The sequence below is a fragment of the Denticeps clupeoides genome, chromosome 7, assembly GCF_900700375.1.
Source record: "Denticeps clupeoides chromosome 7, fDenClu1.1, whole genome shotgun sequence".
Lineage (NCBI taxonomy): Eukaryota > Metazoa > Chordata > Actinopteri > Clupeiformes > Denticipitidae > Denticeps > Denticeps clupeoides.
In genome coordinates, this window is record NC_041713.1 from 5,988,886 (window position 1) to 6,011,968 (window position 23,083).

Sequence of the window (23,083 nt, forward strand, 5' to 3'; positions counted from 1 at the left end):
GATAAGCTTAAGTGAATAGAATTTGGCAGCAATGAGTACCCAGTCTATGATCTTTTGGGATCTTTTGGTTGACTGAGAACCAGTCAGTGGCACCATTTTGGACCACTGTACTTGCAAGCAGAGCATTACAGTCAAGTGGAAAGGAAAGGTCAAATATTTCTCATATCATAAAGTGCAAAGCAAGAGGACCATGACACAGATGCCACATGCCTGAAGAAGGATGGTTGGTCATCAATCATGATTCCCAGGTTTTTTTGTTATGACCTTGGAAGGCATAAGGGACGAAGAGTCAGTTGTAATATTAATGGTATGATGAATGGAGCATTTGGCTGAGGTGACCACAACTGCGCTTTTAGATAGGCTGAGCTCGAGGAGATGAACAAGCTGAAATCCATGCCAATATTGTGGGATCATCTGTGTTACGGGAAACCCTGTGAGGGGATAGTTCACCGCAGAGTGAAGGGGTCCCAGTATGGAGCCCTGTGCCATCATGTCAGACTTGAAAAAAGTCTATGCTTTAAAATGCCCGTATTGGAGAATAAAGATAAGGGAATATGGTGGTGAGGATGCCCAGGATTTCTGTTTTATTTCTATAATATATTATTTCTTGGGCATTTATCATGAAACAATAGTTCAAGTGTATTCTCATGTATATAATTATGCCAAGTGCAACAGTCTGTGTTACTCAATATGGTTTGAGAGATTTTCATCTTGAATAAGAATCAGATCTAACCAGATTCATTTTCTCCCTGTATTGGGGTGGGTTTTCCCCCCGATTATCCAGATTCCCACTGCTGTGTAAAGGCATGCAGCTCAGTGAATTGCCAACTCTTAATTGTCTGTAGGTGTGTGTGTACGAGTGTGTCCCCTTGGACAGTAACACTAAAATATATGACTATGTTGAGGTTATGGGCAGCATTCTGGAATATATTGACTACAAAATTAATTAAAACATATATTTGACATGTGGATTTGACATTATTTATGTAAAAAAAAAAAAAAAAATATATATATATATTTTTTTTATATATAAACCTCCTGGATCCTAACCAGGAACCAGAACAGCTCATTCCACCGAGACTGCCCTTTTGGCGGTTACCGAGCAGCTACATGCAGCCAGATTGGCAAAACTGTCATCAGTTCTTATTCTCCTCGACCTATCTGCTGCATTTGACACCGTTAACCACAAGACTCTTTTGTCAATCCTGAAGAGGCTTGGAATTCGGGGCTCAGCATGGCAGTGGTTTGCACTGGTGTCCCTCAAGGCTCGGTGCTAGGTCCTCTCCTTTTCTCCCTCTACACGAGATCACTTGGTGAGGTCATTTCCTCACATGGTTTATCCTACCACTGCTATGCTGACGACACACAACTCCTCTTCTCCTTTCCTCCCTCTGATCTTCATGCTGCTTCCAAAATCTCTGCATGTCTAACAGACATCTCGTCTTGGATGGCAGCCCATCACCTCCAACTCAATCCCACCAAAACTGAACTAATATTCATTCCAGCAGATTCTTCACCACATCAGGATCTTGCTATTTACCTAGACAACTCGCAGCTCTCTCCTTCTGCAACAGCCCGCAACCTTGGCGTAACAATAGACAACCAACTCTCCTTCTCAACTCACATCAGCAATCTTTCCCACTCATGTAGATTCCTTCTCTACAATATCAGACGAATCCGCCCTTATCTGTCAACCCAGGCCACCCAACTACTGGGTCAGTCCTTAGTAATCTCACGACTGGACTACTGCAACTCCCTTCTAGCTGGTCTACCACTATGTACCATCCGACCTCTACAACTCATACAAAATGCAGCAGCACGACTGATCTTCAACCTTCCCAAATTCTCCCATACCACCCCTCTGCTACGTTCCCTCCACTGGCTCCCAGTAGCTGCACACATCAGTATCAAAATACTGATGCTGGCCTACAAAGCCAAACATGGAGTAGCACCATCCTACCTCACAGCCCTTACTACACCTCGCACTGCACCTCGTTTACTCCGAGCCTCCAGTACTGCTCGCCTGGTCCCCCCATCTCTGAAGGTAAAAGGATAACGCTCATCTAGACTCTTCTCTGTCTTGGCCCCTCGGTGGTGGAATGAACTTCCCCTCGAGGTCAGAACAGCTCAGTCACTGAGCACCTTCAAACGACAGCTCAAGACCTTCCTCTTTAAAGAATATTTAGATTAAATTGTGTTGTCGAACTTTGTTGTCGAACTTTGTGTACAGAATCTACAACAGAGTGAATTAAATAGATGTATTCATAGTTGGGGTCCTAGTGAACCGGAATTGATCTCTTCATCGATGGTAACTTGAAAGCCCGTTGTAAGTCGCTCTGGATAAGGGCGTCTGCCAAATGCTGTAAATGTAAATGTATATGTGTGTGTGTGTGTGTATTCTCTCTCAATAAAAGTAATCCTTCAGCTCATCAGCCCCAGCCAGGCACTGACTGTCGAAATGAAGGTACTTTTCAGAAGTTAGACATTGCTGTGCTAGTAGCCTAGTGGGTAACACTCACCTGTGAACCAGAAGACACCACAAAGTCACAGGTTCAAAACCCCACTAACTTCCATTGTGTCCCTGAGCAAGACACTTGACCCTGAATTGTTCCAGGGGGGACTGAAACTACTATCTAGGTCACTCTGGACAGGATGCCGTAAATGTCATATTTTTACATTATTCATGTTTTCTTATACCCAACATAGAAGTTAAATATGGTTTTCCTGAACCTATTAAATGCCAACATTGTGTTCTGGATCTGAAAATATTAAACACACCTTCCACTTTTTTTGCTGTCAGGCTGTCACGATTACTACGTTTTTATTGCCACTGTTGTTTGAGCTTGAATTAATATCACCAACATGAAACCTGTGCAAGTAGGCTCATGAACTGGGATAAAAGTACTTCAGGTAGCAGGTAGCATCTGGATAATGTCTTTTCCAGGCTTCTGGAATCTATATATGTGCAAACACAAAAAATTAGTCAATATTAGCCAGCATACTAAAGTCCATGCAAAACGCAATCAATGTCCTCAGCCAGGGTCTGAATCAAATGAGGGAATTTGGTAAATAGATGGGTGGATGGACACCCCCCTCCCCCACATCAAGACAAAGAAGACGGCCTTTTCAAAAATCCCCACATCTGAACAACACCCGCACGCTGATCAGGCCCCCACACGGGCCCTGAGTGGAAGCCTAGGGAGCTTTCACGGACAGTAGAAAGAAGTAACATGTGACATCGTCCCATCTCCGCATCTGCATTCAGAACCAGAGGTTCGATTGAGGTAATGTGATGAGAGTAAATTTGGCAAAGATGTTTCTAATTGCGTGACTGAATGATGCATTCATACCGGCGCTATCCAGTAAATGAGTAATCTCCTGTCAGTAAGGCTGTTACTCCGTGCCTATTGACTAAATGTTGCGAGCTGAATGAGTAATATCTTGTTCTAATTATGAGATGAAATTCTAACAATAGCGAGCCTGGACAATGAAAAGCTTTGATTGCACGATGGATGTAAGAAATGTTTGAATGGTTCATTGTACGTGTTCCTCCAAGGGAGCTGACTAGCCAGGACGGCGGCCTTCACAGCATAGCTGATGTCAACAGAACACGCCAATGACTTACCGGTCAGGCCCTTGCCCGACTGTCGCCTTGCTTCTTCTTTGTGGCAGGGTCTCCGATCTCTCCACAGCGAAGGCCGCTTGCCTGTGGATGTGTCTGCAGGATGGGTTAGAGTTTCCCTCGGCCTGAGTGCTGACGATTATTGATTTGGGTGGGGGGGGAGCGATGAGTGCATTCAGTGACTGTAATCGCTAAACCAAACCAAGGCTGCTGGTTTTTTTCATGCACTTTAGGGTCTGTTCACCTTGTGGCAGGCATGACATGGCGCTGAATATTAAATACTGAAGAAAGGTTGCAGCCTTCTATAACAGCCGAAATCTAGCATTCAAAGTGTGATTGCCTGCACTGAGCTTGGTGGCTTTTGTTACAAATCCACATGCAGCCCATAGCATAGAGTTTAAAATGAACAAAACAGTCAATAATTTATTATCTCATGATGGGGCATATGAGAACTGTCCAAACATGTTCCATGAACTGGTTCCACTTCATGCCTCTGCATTTAGATCACAATGGCGAATGCCATAAAGAGGCCTGAGCTTTCGGCTGATAAATAGCCATTGGATGAGTTTCATTCCAAGGATGCAATTTGTGAAAAAAATAAATAAAATCTAGAGAAGCCAAACTGAGTAGGTTGAGTCTAACAAGATGTTTGGTATGGATTTCTGTGCAAAGGACGCGGGGAGAGAAAAAAAAGAGAACACAATCAGCAAAAAACGTGTTGAGAAGATTAGCAGGCAGTAGAGATAGGAGTCTGCTGAAGACAGATGTCATCAGATGTTTTCTTGCTCCCCGTCCCGCAGTCCACAAGGGCGTGGAAATCCGACACTGCCGCTGTCCGCGGTACTGAACTGCTGTAACCTTCTGTCACATGGCATGGATGTCTATGATGCCCTAGTGACCATGAAACGAATACAATTGAATGAGGAACTGAAGAACACAGAAGGAGGGTGGAGGAACCATCATCTCAGCAGAAAACAATCTTGACTGCGCGTGATTTGGTGTATCGCCTTAAAGGTCACGGCTGTTTTTAATAGTGAAAGTAAAAACACTAGGCAACAAATACTATACCACTGTGCGGCCATACAAGAGACAATCTTTTCTGAGGATGACCGTTACAAAGGTTTCAATTTGTCTGAAAGATTGAGAGAATGGAAGAAGTTCTGTTTCAGAGTGATGGCCACATCAGGGAAAAAAACATGAAATGATGCACCCATCATGCACCGTCTCTTCCATACAAGCCTGAATGAACATGTAAACCACATGACCACATTTCCCCATCAGTGGATTCATTTTTTTACTTGTCTGATGAAAAAGTCAGATTCCAAGATGACAAAGCCAGGATTCGTCAGGCTCTGCCTGCTGAGGAATCTGAGACGTTAAAGGAATGTGTCGAAATGTGTCCTCTGCTCTTAACCATCACCCTTGGTGAGCAGTGGGCAGCCAAGACAGGCGCCCGGGGAGCAGTGTGTGGGGACGGTGCTTTGCCCAGTGGCACCTCAGCGGACCGGGATTCGAACCGGCAACCTTACAGGACTGCTTCCTTAACCGCTAGGCCACCACTGCCCGGCTGAAAATGTTTTGTTTGCGCTCCACTCTACTGTCCTCAACACAAAAAAATGTCACGGGTCAGAATGTCATTCAGCTTGACTGAGTATTTCAGGAGTTGTACTTTGCATGGAGGAAGAAAGCCTTGGGGCGAGTGGCACATCCAGGGATCGTTCTGTACTCAGTGGCAAAAAAAAAGCCCATGGGAGGAAATCGAAGCTGGGCTGCATGCGGGCGCACACACACTGTGTGACGCCGGCGAGCTGCTGAGTGGGCACCTTTTTGCCGCGTAACAGAACACCATACAGCATGCAGCCCGGGGCCTCTGCGGCAGGAGGAATAACTCCTGGAGACGGTGACTGGCTAGTGAAAGCCTTTCGCCATCGAACGCGAGGGGTGGATGATCAGCCTCCTGACAGCCATGTGGACCCGGAGACGTTCCCCCGTGGAAGAGAAAGTGTCCAGCTGCTCCTGCCGAGTCAGCAGGGCTGAGCTGCAGACAGTTCTTGTGATTTTTTTCTTCTTTTGCGGCAAAGACAGAATGCTTCTTATTGTCTCAAAAAAAAAAAAAATCAATAAATAAACAAACACAATATATATATTTAACAGCTTATTTTAAAAGACTGCAAATACATATATCTAATTCTATGGGTAAAAGGTCTGGGATAGCTGCCGAGGTCAGTACAACCCTGTCAAATATTCTAGACACCATGCACCATGGGGATAAAGCATATGGTGAGGTGCAGCAGAAGTATAGGAAAGGATAGAAATATATCAGAATGTAAGAATTATACTTATTTAAAGTGTGCTGAATGCCACCATTGGACGCGAAACAAGAGTCATGCGTTTTACATTTACATTTACGGCATTTATCAGACGCCCTTATCGAGAGCGACTTACAATCCCCCTGGAGCAACTTAGGGTTAAGTGTCTTGCTCAGGGACACAATGGTAGTATGCGGGATTTGAACCCGGGTCTTCTGGTTCATAGGCGAGTGTGTTACCCACTAGGCTACTACCACCCCATATGTGGTATGTTATGCTCAGGAAGAGGACCTTATTTGTCCTGTTCTTCTATTTTTTTTTTTAGTTGTTTTCTTTTCCTCACTGGGCACATGAGGCCGTTGAACTTTTCATGTCCATCATAGTTCATTTTCAAAAGGCTACACATCACCCAATCCAGAGGTAAGACTAAACCAAATTAACCAAAATTGTGTCAATTATTAGGACTGTCACGATGTAAGCTCATTCACAATATTATGAATAAAAAAAATTGCTTTGGAAGAAATTGACTTAAGACTACTAATAGCATTAAAGTAATGCTTACTTAATGCACAACACAAGTGGGCGCCCAAATCACCAAATTGACTGGGCATGCGCATAACACAGACACACATACACACACACCACCGTTGGAGTCCTCCCAGTTCACCCGTGTAAAAAAAAAACCCACTGTTGTGCCATGTTCAATAATGTCACATCAAGATTATCTTTAGGATTAAGTTTTTATTTTTAAATTTCAATTTTAAATGCAGCTTAATAGCACTTGGAAAGCAGTGGCTGTGTTGATTTGAGTTTTATTTTTTCCGTGGTCCAGAAAGTTAATGGAATTTTTTTTTTTTATAAATTCAACATAAAGATTGAAATGGAAGGGGCACATAGTGAAATTTGGCAGTTCAAACATGGAAAGTAATGTTTCCAGGTACAGGATTTTTTTCAGCCCACAATCATCCAAGACTGCCAAAAAGACATGATATGTATTTATGAGAATTGGGTTCCTCAATTTTTCCTGAAATCTCTACAAATCCAAACACACAGATAGACAGTAGGTCTTATATAGCATTCATGAATTCAGCCTTTATGTCCTTTAATCGTTCTTAATGACAAATTAAAAAAATATATTTTATATAATTAAGGAACGAAACAGAACAGAACATAGATAAATGGCTAAATCTGGCAACACATTCCATCTGCTCCATCACATTCATCTTGTTCTGTTGTGTCTTGACAGCAATTTATTTTTCATTATTTAGCAGAAGCTTTCATTGCTAGCTACTCGCGGTGTGATGAAATTTTCTGTACATTCACTCTCAGCCAGAACTGAAGCACGTCTCCCTTGTTAGCATCGTGATGCTCCAGCGGAGCGGCTCAGGGCAAAGGTGAGGGAGGTGGGGTGTGAGATGATAGTGTAACTGCTTCATCCACAGTTCACTGCTGGCTGTGGTCTTGACAATAGAACTGGAGATGGTGGGCAACACACAAACATACAATACAAACCAGGGCAAGCATTATTCTCTAAATTGAAGCAAAATATATGTTCTAGGTACAAAAAAGAATTTCATTCTATAAAAAATGTCCCTAAATTGTGCAGTTATGACTAGCATGAACAATAGATGGCAGCACTGTCACACCAATGCAGCTGACAGAATTAAAGTCAACCCTGCCAAACATGGTGAATGGATATGGTGACAAAACAGTGCACTGGAAAGACATGAGTTTTGTTGCATATGCATATATATTTTATGATAACCACCAGATAATGTGGGCGTGCAAACACGTTAGGAGAATTCTGCACGATTTCCTGGATTGATTTGGACACATAAAGACCCTGTTCTTCTGCAGGGCTCCTGTGTGTGTGCTTATGATGGGAGTGTGGAGGCGTGTGAAAAAAGGATGGGGGTGGGGGCGGGGTTTGAAGGGTTGATGGTGCCATGAATTGTGTGGTGCCATGCACGATTTAATCCAAAATAAACACCTACACAGAGGTCTATAAATCCCCTTTTGTCTCTTGTCAGATGCACACATGCAAACACACGCACACACAATGAAGACATAGGCGGGAACACGTGCCGTATATCAACAGACCGTTATTTACTACATGCATTAAATACATGGTCTCCAGCCAGGGGCCATGGCAGTCATGATTTAACGCTCCCAAATATCTAGGTTGATATTATGGTTTGGACTATCTGTCATTTCCACTACTTTCAGCAGCATAGTGTCACCAGCCCTGTTCCTTCAGCTCCGTCCTGCTGCACTTCTCCCCCCAGGGTGCGTTAAATTAGGATCTGTTCCAACCGGATTGTCAGAACACATAGTTCAGGTATGGTGAATTCAGGTGAATTTTGATGGAAGGATGACTAGATAAGGTACCAGCTGCCTAATAATGTGTAACTTCACATCATATTCCCAGAAATGCTTTGATCTGTCAAGACGTCCTGTCTTATCTAGCAAAACAGGACATCGGCAACAGGTAACGTGGCTTTTCCTGCACTTCCTATAGATACTCTTTTGGACTGAGATCTTGGATTGAGAACACCTTGACCTCTCATGTCATGATTTCGGTCAAAGCTACGCTCACATGAATGCAAGGACGGAGCAGAGCTCAGAGCATCACCGTTTCACCTGGTGAGTAATGCACACCCAACCACATGACCCAGAGGAAACTGTGATTCATCACAGCAGGCCACTTCCATCCATTGCGCCACAGTCCAGTTCTGACGTCCACATTGGGGACGCTTTTGGAGAAGGTGCTTTTTTGTTTTGTTTTGTTTTTCTGGCAGTGCCGAACTTAATAGGACATGGTGGGAAATGACTCCAGCCCAAACCATCCACGGCCTCACGGTGGCACAGATGTGATGCCTCGGAGATTGACTGATGGAGGTCACTCTTTGTTTAGACTTGCATCTCTGGAACAGCATCTGGGCCTGGGAGCACATCTGGCCTTATCTCCACTCCAGTAAGATTCACCTGTCAGACGACGTTACCCACGAAACTCAGCCGATTCTGCACCGCCACCTCCCCAGGGGTGAACAAAACACACCGCTACGCTGGCGAAGAGAAGAGAAATATCATTCTTCACGTGCACCATCTCCGAAACTCACTCCAGGTGGGAAGGAAACACTGGGAATGCTGATATTGTGAAGCAAGATCTCCTCGAAAGTCATTCTGCTGCTTTTTTATCATTACAATGAAAAACGACAATCTTCGCCTAACTGCTAACTGAATTATGTTGCTTGGCAACAATGGCAACAGCTGGATCATAGATGTAACTATTTAACAATGTAAAAATAAAAAAATCCATGACTCCAGTTTTACAGTTATAATAACTCACACATGTTTGGAATACCAGCTATATCACATTGTTTATTTATTTATGCACATAACATCCTAGTGCAAACACACACATAATTTCTATAATGCATTCATCACATTCTAGAGCATTACTCATAATCCACAGCAATATTTTACATATGCATAATTTGTACAAAGCCAGAAGTGCAGGTATAGTCAAATAGTCACAAAATTAATTTCTTTTGTTAAAGCACAACACGTACAAATCCCGAACAAGAGCCATTGGTCCTCTGGTGCACTCAGCCAATGAGGAATCTCAGCGCTAATTAACAAAGATTAGAAAGCAATTAGGGACCCATTAATCACATACTTATTAGTTTAGCCGAGCAGGGAGGAAAGAGAGACCGGAACAGAAACAGGAAGAGACAGAGTACATATGTTTAAAAAAATGAAGGCACCAGGATTATACAGGGTCACGTCATGTCTCAAGTCCCACATTTACAGAGAAAGCAGGGTCTTTATGAGAGACGAAGAGGTGGATTGTTTGTTGGCTGGACTGATTAAAAACTGAAGGAGTATGTGTGTGTGTGAGTGTGTATTTCCTTAAGCCAGAGAAAAGAGAGCAAGATGGGTTGAGAGCAAAAAAAGAAGAGACAGAAAGAGAGAGAGAGAAACAAGAGAGATGATTGCTGGAAATCGTTGTTTGTCTCTGTATCTACCTTCCTGTCCCTCTCTCCCTCCATTACACACACATACACACACATCCTGCCATCAGCAAGAGGGGTCAAATGTCATTCCCTCCTCGTTGTCACAGTTGCCAATCACCTTACATTCTGCAGCAACCGTTGCCTTGGCAACGGCAGGATTCAGTTGCCAAGCACCCAGAGCTATGCATGTGATCGTTACTTTACTTATTTATTTATATCTGCTATCTATTTATTTATTCTGAAAGCATTCACACACACACACAGGCGTGCGCACGCACACACATACACACGTTTCTGAATCACATGCAGGCAAGAGGCAGAGAAATCGGAGAATTTTGGCACGCGCGAGAAGGTGTGTGTGCGTGTCGCTGATGACAAACAGCAGTAATCACTGCCATAACAATCATGATCTGCATCGCACTTCCCCGGCCTTCTGTTCACTCGCTCAGAAACAGAGACGCTCTCCGAGATAAAGCCACTGGGTAATGAGGAGAGCGTTATTGCGCAGCGATTTCGATGTCCCCCAGCCACGCACACACACACACACACACACAGTGTTTATCGAGAAAGAAAGTATTACAAGGTAATTACAATGGAGTGACCCACAGAGGGAGAGGGATTTAGAGCCTCGTCTCGGCTGCCTCATTCACCGTCTGCAGCCCTATGGGTGGGTCCCTCCGGAGCGTTTACCCACAGCAGTGAAGGAGCTGAGCTCCAGGGGTGACGTCTCAGCATCCTCAACTGGTGTGCTACATGCTGGAGCATCTCAACAGCGTGTCTTGCTTTATTTTGAATGCGCTTGAATAGCTTTGTAAAACACTGATATCCAGTTCAACATTTCTGCTGCATGTCTTTGTTCCACGTAGTTATTGCATTAGTAAAATTTCATTACCTAACATGATTAATCTCTGGGTCCATAACAGGTTAAACATTTATACTAAATAAAATGTATAAAAAAGCTACCAGGCATGCACTTCTGAAAATGGCAAATCGGCACGTAAGGAATACTGATTACATTTCATCTGTATGACTGTGCGCATATCTTTATTTTTATGCAGTGTGTGCACCCTGACACTGTAATAATGCAGGTTTGACTTATGCATTGGCAATTTGTCTGTTGTTAGCTTTTGATAAATGCATGTGTGTGTGTGTGTCTACATGCCCCATTCTCAGGGGGATTTTAATGAAGATTCCCCTTCACACGCGTTTGCTGAGGTTCAGCCAGTGCACGCTGTCAGGGCAGCCTAACATGGATCTTGTGAGGGGGGGCAAGGGTGGGGGCTGGATTTGTATAATCTCATTACTCCCCGTGAAATACAACAAGAATGAAACGCCACCCTGAAAACCATCGTAATGACATAGTGGAAAGTGAATCACTGGAAATCTCTGATGTCACAACAGCTCACCTATATCCAGAGTGTAGAGCAGCGTCAATGAATGGCCAAACATTGCTTTTTCATGATTTTTCCTATGTTGCCCACAGTTTTATATAAAATTCATTCATGCTTGTGTTATTATGTGCTGTATGATGGTGTCTATGGGCAATAAAGAGCAAAGCATTTGTTATAGGAAAAAATTGAACAGAAATTTAAAACATTTTTATTGTGATTTCATTATTTCATTAGTAACTTATTAAAATCAATATTTGTTAATGAAAACTAATTTTAAAATGTTTCAAGTCTGCCTAAATAAAGTTTTTTTTTTTGTAGAAATTTGTTTTGTGGCAATTCCTTGAGGATATGAGCAATGCCTGCAATGCTATGCATGATGCACCTGTCATGCTTTGGTGTCTTTTATAGATGAGTTTTATAATAAGACCGCATTCCCTGGTCCAAACTCTGCTTGATGGGGAACAGAGTGTTTTTCTCTGCTGCCTGTGGAACTCTGTCCCAGATTACTTACGGTCACGGGCGTTGTAGTCTGGGTGAAAAGGGTAATGATTACCCAGAGCCCCACTGAAGCCTGGAATGAAGACTGGATCTAGAGGATGGGGGCCCAAAGAGACTCCTTATGGCCCAGAATTTGGGCTACACCCCTACAGTCTGCTTTTACACCCTTATATTTCTAAAGGCTATTTTGATGATTTAAAAATATATGATGAGTGTTTTATGTTTTTTTGTATATTACTTGTCGATTTCATGTCTTGATTATTATATTTGAAATATAATCTAAACATATTAATATTATTAGTGGTGTTGGTGTTGATGGCATCACACAGTTCTACCAATTTTGTACCTTTTTGGTATTTTCAACCATTGTCCCTATGTAGGCATATTGGCATTTTGGCCATGAAAAATTATGTTCTATCCTTCATTCTGTTTATGCTTCCACTACCTCCTGTTGGACTTGCTCTTTGGCTCTGACCTTATTTGCCAGAAGCCATAGGGGGGTGGGGGGTTGGGGGCACTGCTGTGTGCCCCCTTCCTGTGCGTGCCCAGCACCCCCCCCCCCCAACTCAACCCCCCCCACGCACACACCCACTCCCCCCCCGCTGACTCCTCCAGCACGCAGCTATTGGATTTCCTCCTCTGCTCCCTGCGCTTTGATAAGGGCATCTGTCGAGAAGAGGAACAATCACCGCCTCAATAAAAACACATGATGCTGGTCCTCCTCTTGCCATGACAATGACTCCCCGTGGAACCTTTCCCTTTTGGATTTGTATGCATCTGCGCGTGCATTTTCAGGGCTAGAAGAAAACATAACGATCTGCTTTAAAAAAAAACAAAAAAACATCAATTCCCACCTGTCCTCGGTGGTCTCATGGGTTTGTGTTCACTGGCTGTGAAGAACATGGCTTCCACTCAGCTACGTGTATTCTCAAGCAATAACATCGAACAGCCGTATTATCAACCCAAGAATACCCGTGGCCGAGCCAGGAGCACACAGATCAGGCCAGTGCCCCCCTCCCGTCTCCTCCATTAACACAATTTCCGAGGCGGTGGCGGATGATCAGCCGAGGAAAGCCCTGAAACAAAACACAAAAGGGACGTGAATCGAAGAGTGTACTGCTTTTTAATACATTCGTTTGCTTTGAACACAACAATTTCTACATATTAAAACGCCAATATCATATTGTTCCACTTCTGCTCTGTCAGGGAAGAATTAGCCTGCTTATTACCTGCCTAGGAAGAACTAACATTCGTATTGCTCGAAAGACACTTTGGATGATATCATAAAATGTAGTGAATGGTGCATGAAGCATGATTTAATTTAAAATGTTTTAAAATGGTTATAGCGCAGTTGACAAGCAGCTAAAGATGCTAGGTGCAAGCCCACAAAAATTAGCTTTGGCCTGCCAAGGTTCATGCAACTACATTTACATTTGCTGCATTTATCAGACGCCCTTATCCAGAGCGACTTACAATCAGTAGTTACAGGGACAGTCCCCCTGGAGCAACTTAGGGTTAAGTGTCTTGCTCAGGGACACAATGGTAGTAAGCGGGATTTGAACCTGGGACTTCTGGTTCATAGGCGAGTGTGTTACCCACTAGGCTACTACCACACTAAGAGTAAAAAAAGCACAGACATAATAAGCGCAACGTGTATATCTTTCACACGGTCTACGGTGAAAGTGTTCACTGGTTACTTTCGTTCTCCTGACAGCTTGCTCGGTAGCATTTCCAAGAAATCCAGAAGAAACAATGTGAATTATTTGCACTACACTTTGTACCTTTAAAACACCAGTGGTATTTTGTGGTATATGGTACCAGTGGTATACCAGGGGCAGTGGTGGCCTAGCGGGTAAGGAAGCGGACCGCTAAGCTGAAGGTTGCCAGTTCGAATTCCAAACCGCAAAGCACCGTCCCCACACACTGCTCCCCGGGCGGCTGTCATGGCTGCCCACTGCTCACCAAGGGTGACGGGTTGACATTTCGCTGTGTGCACCGTGTGCTGTGCTTAGTGTGTATCACAATGACAATCACTTCACTTTCACTTGAGTTAGGAGACAATAAGCGGCTTAGCCCTGTGCAACCTCTAGGGTGTGTCTTTTCTAATAAATGTAATATAATCTAAAATTGTATATAATAGTATATAAAATAGTATATAATAGTATAAAAGTTAATATGTTGAACTGTGTACATTTTTTTCAACCCAGGTTTAACCGCTTGATGTGCAGGGAGGCCATCTTGGATTATGGAGTCTGTAACATTGGGGGTCTCCCGAGTTCAAATGGAACATGCTATACATGCTATAAATACTAGATGTATTTATATTTAATACTAGATGTAACAAAATGCTAACTGCTAGAGAGCAAACTTTAATATGTGTAAATCTGTCCAGTTAATAGTTACTCCACACGGTTTATGTTTATGTTGTAATATTGACAAAAACATTTTTCTAAAAAAAAAAAAAATCTCTTTTTGGTAGATAATGATACTTTTGAGAACGCTCTTGCTTCCAAATTCCATTGGAATTTATTTTGTACACCTGTAACCCCTACAAAACTGCTAAAGTGTTGTGCATCATGTAAAAGCATTCGGTTTTTGGGGTTGAAAACGGCTCAAAACCCCAACTGCTGATTAAAAGCATCCAAGGCTGGTGCTGATGTGGAGCTGAAGCAAAACCAGGAACATGGATGTGTCTGGATCACGTGCATACTTTAAATCATTTTCCCCGAGATGGGCAGTTGAGCCATGAGCCAGCGCTGAGAGCCACATCTTCAGCTATAAACGGTGGCAACAACGGGAAAGGTTTTAAGCCCTAAACCGTCAGCTAAAGTGCTCGAATCTCCAGTCACCTTCTAATAATGCAAGCTGTAGTCATTCATGACAGGGGACACTGTGACATTCCACTTAACTAACAATGCGCGGCCTACCCCCGGTGACACTGGGGCTCTTGACGCTTCGCTCTGAAGCGAGCGCGAGTTCCTCCGGGGGAGCCAGCGCGTGGGGCTCGGGAAGCCGGCCTCACAGCTGCTCCGCCACCTACTCCCAACATGGCCCACGGGCCTGCGTGCAGAGAGCGCTCTGCCACCTCCGCGTGCATCACGATGCCAGCCTGGCAAAGCGGGTAGCGCGGCCCGCACTCTTGGGTGCGATTCAGCGCGGGGGGGGGGGGGGGGGGGGGTGGGTGCAGGCGGGCCCCGGGCTAAATCTAAACAGCGGCGCACCGCTTTTTAAAAAAGGACGGCGTCAGAAAATGTCATTTTGAATTCCGGACCCTCGTCTAAGCTTGCGGGCTCTTAACACCCATCTGAGTACTTGTCTGTGTGTGTGTGTGTGTGTGTGTGTGTTAGCGTCACAGTCACAGATGCTTCCTAGGGAGTGACGTGCAACTCCACAAACGCAGGAGTGAAAAATCAGATGAAAAAGGATGTTAGAGACGCGCATACCAGAACAGACAGCCTGCAAACCGAAGCGATGCTGGTTTGGAGTCCTCGTGCCAAAAATAGTTTTTTTTTTTTTTGTTTTTAAGTGAAACACTCCACTTTGTGAGAGATAAGTTGTCTCTTACCTTCGTTTGTTCAAAGGGGCCGGGAAGAAGAATACGGAAAAAGGTACAACAAAAAAAGTTTTCTTTAAAATCCCCTCTAAGAGTTACTTCAGACGTGGAACACTTACAGGTGGAGGGTTCTCCTCACTGAAAACAGAATACACCTCTCTTTCCAAGCCCTCCTGGGAGTCCCGCCCTCCAACTTGCACGTGCAACGCTCTAGGAGGGGCCAGGACTCCCGGGGGCCGAGCTAAACCACAGGTCTGAGGCCGGCGTTCCCCCAGCGGGCGGACCCCGGAATACTGATCCTCCGAAGCAGGGCGAGGCCTCCACTCACCACAGCTCCTCTCTATTCTCCCCTCCTAACGGCTTCCCGGGGCCACGCGGATTTACGGGAGGGCCCGTTTTCTCGCACCCCCCCCCCCCCCCGCATGAATTATTCACCGTGTTTATCTATGCAATTTCACGGCCGCCTCTAACCAACCATTCGGCCGCAAATTGCGCGAGCCACTAATATGGCCGAGGCTAATACGGCTCGAGTGCGCGGAGCTGCGGTGCCAACCGGAGGGAGCAAGAGGTTGGAGAACAAAAGCACGATGACAAATGATGTCCCTCATAAGGGTTCAGATCTATTAGATGGGTTTCCATTATCAATGCTCCTAATGAACACCTTGGGCGGCCACTTTATGGCTATTGTGGCGGTTTTCTTTTCTTTTCGTTTTTTTTTTTTTTTTTTTTTTTTTGCCAAAGGAAGCGAAAGCATTGAAGCTTCACAATAAGGCTTCGCAGGACCTCGCCTATTAAAACGCGCCCGTCCTTAATTGGAGTTTTTGCATTTCCGCTGCTTTTCTCACATGTGCACAAATGGTCTCCCGTTCCCTCAGCCACATGCATCCACACCCGCTCTACCCACAACCCCCCCCCCAACCCCCACCCACCCCGCCCGCCTCATTCTAATACCCAAACTGGCATTTAGCATAACACACGCCGCACGGCCAGGAAAGCCAATTATCAGACAGATGTCAATGTATGCGCTACAATACTAAAGGGAGCCCAATTACAGGCAGCTGTTTTGTTTTCCACCGCCAACGCCCCCCTTCCCAGCATCCTCTGTGTGGCTGGCCCTTTGAGGATTGCCGTGACCCACCCCCACCCCTGCTGCTTGCCAAATGGAAAGGCTGCGGACGTCAATCTTCATAGCCGCGCCGGGGAGGGGGGGTGGGGGGGGGTGGTCCTCGCGTCGGGGGGCCACGAACCAGAACCAAGGACAGCTCCCACGGGAGGCATCTCACCGGCGCTTTACTGGTCTCTTAACGCCAATCTGTTCTGCCGCGGCACACACTCGCAGCCGTGCGTGTGCATGAGCGCTCGCAAAGTTATGTGCAGGCACACGCGCCGCGCGGGGTACGGTGCCGGCCTCGGCCTCACGCCCTCGCTCTCTCTCTCTCTCTCTCTCCATCGGCCTCATGCACACACTCCGTGCAACACACTCCTCGTGCTCTTCTTTGGTAGGGGTATACATGGGCGTAAAAAGGTAGTAGAAAGGCACTATATGCTGCATGTGGACTGAGCCGGAGCCCTCGTCTCCCGCAGCCGAACGCCTCACCCTTGATCAATACCAACATAATGGACAAGGAGCGAGTTCAGAGAGTTCACTCCTGCCGCGCCATGCCTACGGGCACAATGCCACCACACACACACACACACACACTGACAGACACTGGCTTTCACACTCGCTCTCATGCACACACACACACACACACACACACACACATCACGCTTTCAGCAGCTCTGCGTGTTGGTATCGCACGTTCATGGTTTGCATGAGCATGCACGCATGCACGCGAGCGTGAACTCAGGAATGAAGAGAGACGAAGGCGAAGGGAAGAAGGAGGAACGTGCAGCGCTCACTCACTCGCTTCCTCACGGCCACGTAATCGGCCTTTTATTTTTTAATGTTCACAGCACTTAGCAATTTACAAAACGTAAAAAAGTCAGGAAAATATTCCACAAAAAAAAAAAAAACACACACACGTTTTTTTGCTTGTGAACTTGACTCACAATTGCTGTGAAAATTATGTGAATTTAAACTAAACTGAAAAACATCTGAAATGCTGTAACTTGCAAATGTACAGAACTTAAATGTCAAAATGGTATTAAAAAATTCATCTTTTTATCAAATGCTACACTTTGCAAGGCCACTGTTGTGTCAATGCGAGGCATCGTTGTGTGCAGGGTGACGTTTTTCACGCACAAAAAAAACCCTCATTATGTATAAGAAAAGAAAAGTTGATCTCCGTCACAGGTTGTCACAGATGCAAGCGTCGCATTTACAGTCCCTGACATTTTTGGCAGCTTTAGTGACAAATACAGGACGTTTCCCCCGAGGAAGCCATTCCCGGAAGTCATTCAATAAACGCCTTTTATAATAAAAAAGAAATCATCCAGACATGTCTAAAATTATAATTATCAAAGATGCGGCAGCATGTATGAGATGAAAAACAAATATGAGTAAAAAAAAATATTTGGGGGGTGGGGGTACCCGAAAAAGAATATTAGTAACGTACCTCGGTGGCATTTCTCTCCATCTCCCGTTAGAAAAGCTCACGATTCAGACGCGCCGGAGGGTCGCCGAACTGCGGCGTTTACCTTTTCTTTTTTTTTTTTTCTTAATTTTTATTAACATTTTTTTTTTTTTTTACCTTTTATTTCTAATCCCGATGCGCGTGCGGCGGAACGGCGGCTCGGCCGACGACACGATTCCGGTAGAGTAGCCTGGCGATCAAAATACCAAAAATACATTATAGTCATTGGAAGGAAACGCCCCCTGCACCCCCTTTCTCTCTCTCTCTCTCTCTCTCTCGCTCTCTCACGCACGCACGCGCGCGCGCTCGCGTGAACGCGCGCAGAGCGGGGAGGAAGAGGGAGCGACCGGCGCGGCGCGGCGCGGCATCTCCGCGCTCCTCCTCCGCCGCCCCATTGTTGAGGCGGACGCGGTCAAGAAAAAAAAAAAAACAAGAAACGATGTGGCGTCAAGGCCCCGATTAAACGCCGCACGTTCAAATAAATGCATTAGCTGGACGGACGATACAAGTTCTCAATTGATGGCTATTAATTGATGCGCGACAGGTGACATCGCCATTTTGAAGGTGCCCTCCGACGTTGGTGGCTGTAACCAAAACGATGAAAAGTCCAATTGTCCGGTGTGAAGGGAGGCAGGATTAGACCACCTTCCTGCTCCTGGTTCAACACGTGGCGAGCTGTTCGAGTTTGGAATGAATCCAACTGTGTAGATGTCATGTATGCTTATATAGCATGAAGCCGTCGCAATAGTAGCTGGAAATCTTTTTTTTTTTTGTATCGAACAAAGACCAATTATGCATGAAATGCGACACTAACATGATGTTTAGCGCGATTTTAAGTATGCCTTCCAGGCTATTATCCACTTGTTCATTCGACAATACTGCTCGCAGGTCCAGTCGTTTTCCTTGTGCTGAGTTACAGATGAGGACATGGCTGCAGTTGAGAATTCAAATTAGTCCTTCGCTGTACCGGCCAGAACTACGTTTCAGCGCTTCCGTTCTTGTACCTGGAAGGAGCGGTTGGACCCAGAAATTCTGGCAGAGTGTCGAACTGCCCCATGCAATGACAAAAACGACAGACAGCGACCAAGGTCCAGCGCAGGGTTGTAGCCCAACAAGATTCCAGATGCATGGCTGGACTTGTCAACGACGTATGCAGTCTGCCTGGCCTCTGACCTTGTGATGTCATTTACCACCCATGAAGCTCTGGTATGTCTTTTTTTCCCCATTTACAGTTTTTTTCTAGACAACCCTTATCCAGAGTGACTTACAATCAGTAGTTACAGGGACAGTCCCCCCCCTGGAGACACTCAGGGTTCAGTGTCTTGCTCAGGGACGCGATGGTAGTTAGTGGGGTTTGAACCTGTGTGTTACCCGCTAGGCTACTACCCCCCTTTTTTTCATTTCAAAAATTGTCACTGCAATGGCCATTGTTAAAAAAAAACTGACAGGTACAGTGACATAGAGCATCTTAAGGACTCCAAGGGCCTTTTACCCAGCAAGGTATGAACAAAGGATTACATGCAGTCAATTTGAAGTTCCAACGCTTGACAGAAAGTGGCCGTACTGTGACGTCACTCCTACGCTAATTGCACGTGTGCTTGTGTTGCTAGGCGACGCCATTTCCGCTTTGAGAATCACATTGGCCACGACCCCGACGTACATCAATTAACTTTTAAATATTGCAGCCGGCCCCGTGAGCCCGAGTTGTCGACATGTGGATTCCTGGAACGGAAGAGAGCTTTCCGCCCGGCTGAAGTAGCATTGTGCGGCGTTTTTGAACGGAACGCTCCCTTTAATTAAAAAAAAAACAACAACTGAGAAATCTATTATTTTATAGTGCCCAGGAGCAGACTGCGGATGAAGAGAAAAGTTCCTCCGTGTGCATGGCCACACGTTACTTTGCACAAATCACTGTGATTACGGGCCCATTTCATGCAATGGCCGCAATCTGGCGCTCACTTCGCATTATCACTGCGAAAGGGCAAGAACGCGAGCTCAGCAGCGCGGGCGAAGACATTTCATTTCTTAAACAAGGCATTCATTAATCCAATTAACGTCCTCAGACATGCATTTGCATAGCCTGAGCATGTGTGTGTGTGTGTGTGTGTGTGTGTGTGTGTGCGCGCGCGCGCTGCTCCTGAGTGGCGAGTGTGTGTTCGCAGGGGGCAGCGGCGACAGCGAAAATCCTCTAATCCAATCTCACGGGATGTCGAGGCGTGGCGGCGCAACACGGCCTGCCTGAATGAGACGTCCACTTCCTCCCGTCCCCCCACAGGCAGACCGGCACACCGCGCCCACCGCCGGCTCCGGCCTCGACCGTCCACACGCCGGACCCGCCACATCGTCACCCCTCGACATAACGTAGACGTTAGCGGACGAATCGCGCCCTTCCGAGAGCTCCGGCTGGCCCCGCTGACGTGATGCGCGATGCGCAGTCAGGGGAAGAGCGGAGAGATGCGCTTATGTGGTCGTGGGTTGTAGATCAGCACCGCCCACCACTCAAAAACACAAAACAGGTTATAGTAATAAAAAGATTGATTTTTGCTGAGGGAGCAGCGTCGGTCATTACGTTTGGCAGTCTAAGGGCCGGGATCCTGAGGGGCCCGAGCGATGAGCAATAGACTCGGGCTCGGCCTGCGCCGCCTGATTCCTCTCGAGCTGCCGGTGCCTCCTCGCTTCCTTTCTCCTCGCTCTGCCCCCTCTTTTGCAGTCTCCTCAGATCCCCAGTGGCGAACACATTTCTCATTCCTCCTCTCTTCCTCTTCCCTCCAGACCGCCGCCTTATTAAACCGACTCACCCTCTTTCATTCGCTTCTCCTCTCTCCATTCACCCCTCTCTCCCACTCCATTCTGTCTCCTGCACACACACAGTCATGCATGCACACACACATACACCCTCTAACTCTTCCCTGCACACACTGGACAATGCATGCGATCATATATAGGCACACACACACACACACGTACACACACACATGAATAGATGCAAGTAATTGCATTTACATGTGCATTTGCACGTCTGCACACACACACGTGCACACACACACCCATACCAGAATCTTCTCATAACTTACACCCACTAGGCATTGAAACAAACTCCAGACCTGCCACAGGAGATAGATGGGCAGCAATAAGACCAACAGCCTTGGTTTATGTTTTCACCGCGGACGGACCCCTCATTCTTCACAGATCTCCAAACTAGAGTCCCCTTTTTTTTTTTTTTTTTCTGGGGGTCTCACTGCCTCCCCCACATCCCTCCTCTGTCCCTGTCTCTCTCTTTGGCTCCCAGTTTCTGCACTGCACTTACAGAGCCCGGGGCAGCTATATTTAGAGCCAGGTTAACTGCTTCTGTCAAAGGTCTGATTTGTATTCCTTGCATGGCACCGTCGTTCGTGCACGGAGGGGGAAAAAATGAACAAAAGCAGGGCTTTAAATATGTGAAGCTCTGCTAGCTGCCAAAATCAAAGCCCCTCTTGCCCCACTGTCAGGGGTCCACCGCTAAAGAAAAAAAAAAAAAGAACATGGGCTTAATAGGCCATAACACTTAGAAACACAGTACATTGTTAGAAATATATTACATTGGGGTTCCAAGCAAAATACGAAAAAAACCTAAGGGGCTGCGCACTTTTTAAATTCCCTTTATTTAACTTGTCTGGTGCAAGAGTAATTAGCTGTTTTAAAATGTTCTACATTTATGCACTTACTTGCCATTTGGCTCCATTAACACAAGCATTAATATACATATGTGTATATATATATATATATATATATATATATATAAACAACCTTGTACTGAAAACAGCACAGAAACACCAGCCTCATAATGAAGTGGAGCAGAGAGAAGAATTTGAACATGCTGTTAGTCACTGTTGGGCGTATGAATTTATTATTGTCTCCGGCTGCATGCAAACGGGCTGACCTCTGCCATCCGAGTAGCTACATTTCTTTATTTCTTTATTTATTTGCAGAAGATGTTCTTGTTTCTTATCCTGCCGCATGCCATGATGCATGCTTAATATATTCAATGCAAATATTTCTTCATTTATTTAGACTTTTCTTGTTCTAACGCCCAGAGGATCAGAGCATGGCCTGTAATGTATAATGAGTTTCAACCTGGCAGTGGAGGCAAGTTGTCTCCCAATTTCTTTTGGTGGAGGCCATGAATCTGGTAACCACAGCAAGAGCCGCAGGTCCAAGGAATGTAAAAATGCTCACCAACCCATATTTTGTGCTAGTGTATATTTATTTAAAAAAAAGAACTTGAAATTTGCATTGACTGAGGTGTGCTGATGGCACCTAAGCATCTGCTCCTCTTTGGCCTGAGATCCCTGCTCTTTGTAAATGCCAGAGCACAGCGGCTGAAGTGAAATTGCTGGGCTTCTCATTCAGCATCGTGGCCAGTGTGTTGTAGATCATGCAGGTAGCCTGCTGTTTGGTGTTAAGTGGAACAGTCTGTACTCGTTCCGATTTCCTGCATCCCCAGTAAGTCCTTTCCCCCCACTGGTGCATCATGAAAAGATGAATTTCATTAGAGTGCCAGTCCAGTTGCCTCGGCCTGAAGACTTACTAATTGTTGTGGGCCAACTCTGAAATCACACCTCACCTTGCAGTCATTTTTCAGTCATTTTAGAAACTCTATGCAAAGCATTTCCAAGCGGTCAATCTTTGACTCTCCCTGTATAACCAGTAAATAGCAGACAAAAAAGTTAACAATACACACAAAGGCCACTAAAATATATGTTTGTAAAGTTTACTGCAATTTAAGTTTCATACACATGATATAGATGCATAAGATTAACATGGAGAGCACACAATCATGAGTAACATGCTAATTACAAAGCATTATAAAGACCTGAACGAATCAAAGATAATAAGAGTTCAGCTGAATTCAACTGACTGGATAATTGAAATTGGGCTATCAATCACCTAGACATAATTAAAGCAGGGATAGATCGATAATCTTCTGAGGGGACTGGGTGAAAAACACCATCTAGGACAATTGCTGTCCTGAAGGGAAACGTTGTTAACAATGCTAAATCTCGATAATCACCTTTTTTTGCATTTAGTGTCTTCAGACTCGCTAAGACATTTTATTGACGCATTTTATTTGCATGTGAC

The 23,083-nt window shown here is 45.3% G+C and overlaps 1 long non-coding RNA gene across 1 annotated transcript; it reads right to left on the bottom strand.

Annotated features, from left to right (window-relative positions):
- Nucleotides 1–9,285: 9,285 nt before the first annotated feature.
- On the bottom strand, nt 9,286–18,175 carry LOC114794483 (uncharacterized). Its single transcript, XR_003750351.1, has 2 exons — nt 17,948–18,175; nt 9,286–12,912 (listed from the first exon to the last, which is right to left on the bottom strand). It is a non-coding gene; the product is annotated as an uncharacterized LOC114794483 (long non-coding RNA).
- Between the last annotated feature and the right edge of the window lie 4,908 nt (nt 18,176–23,083).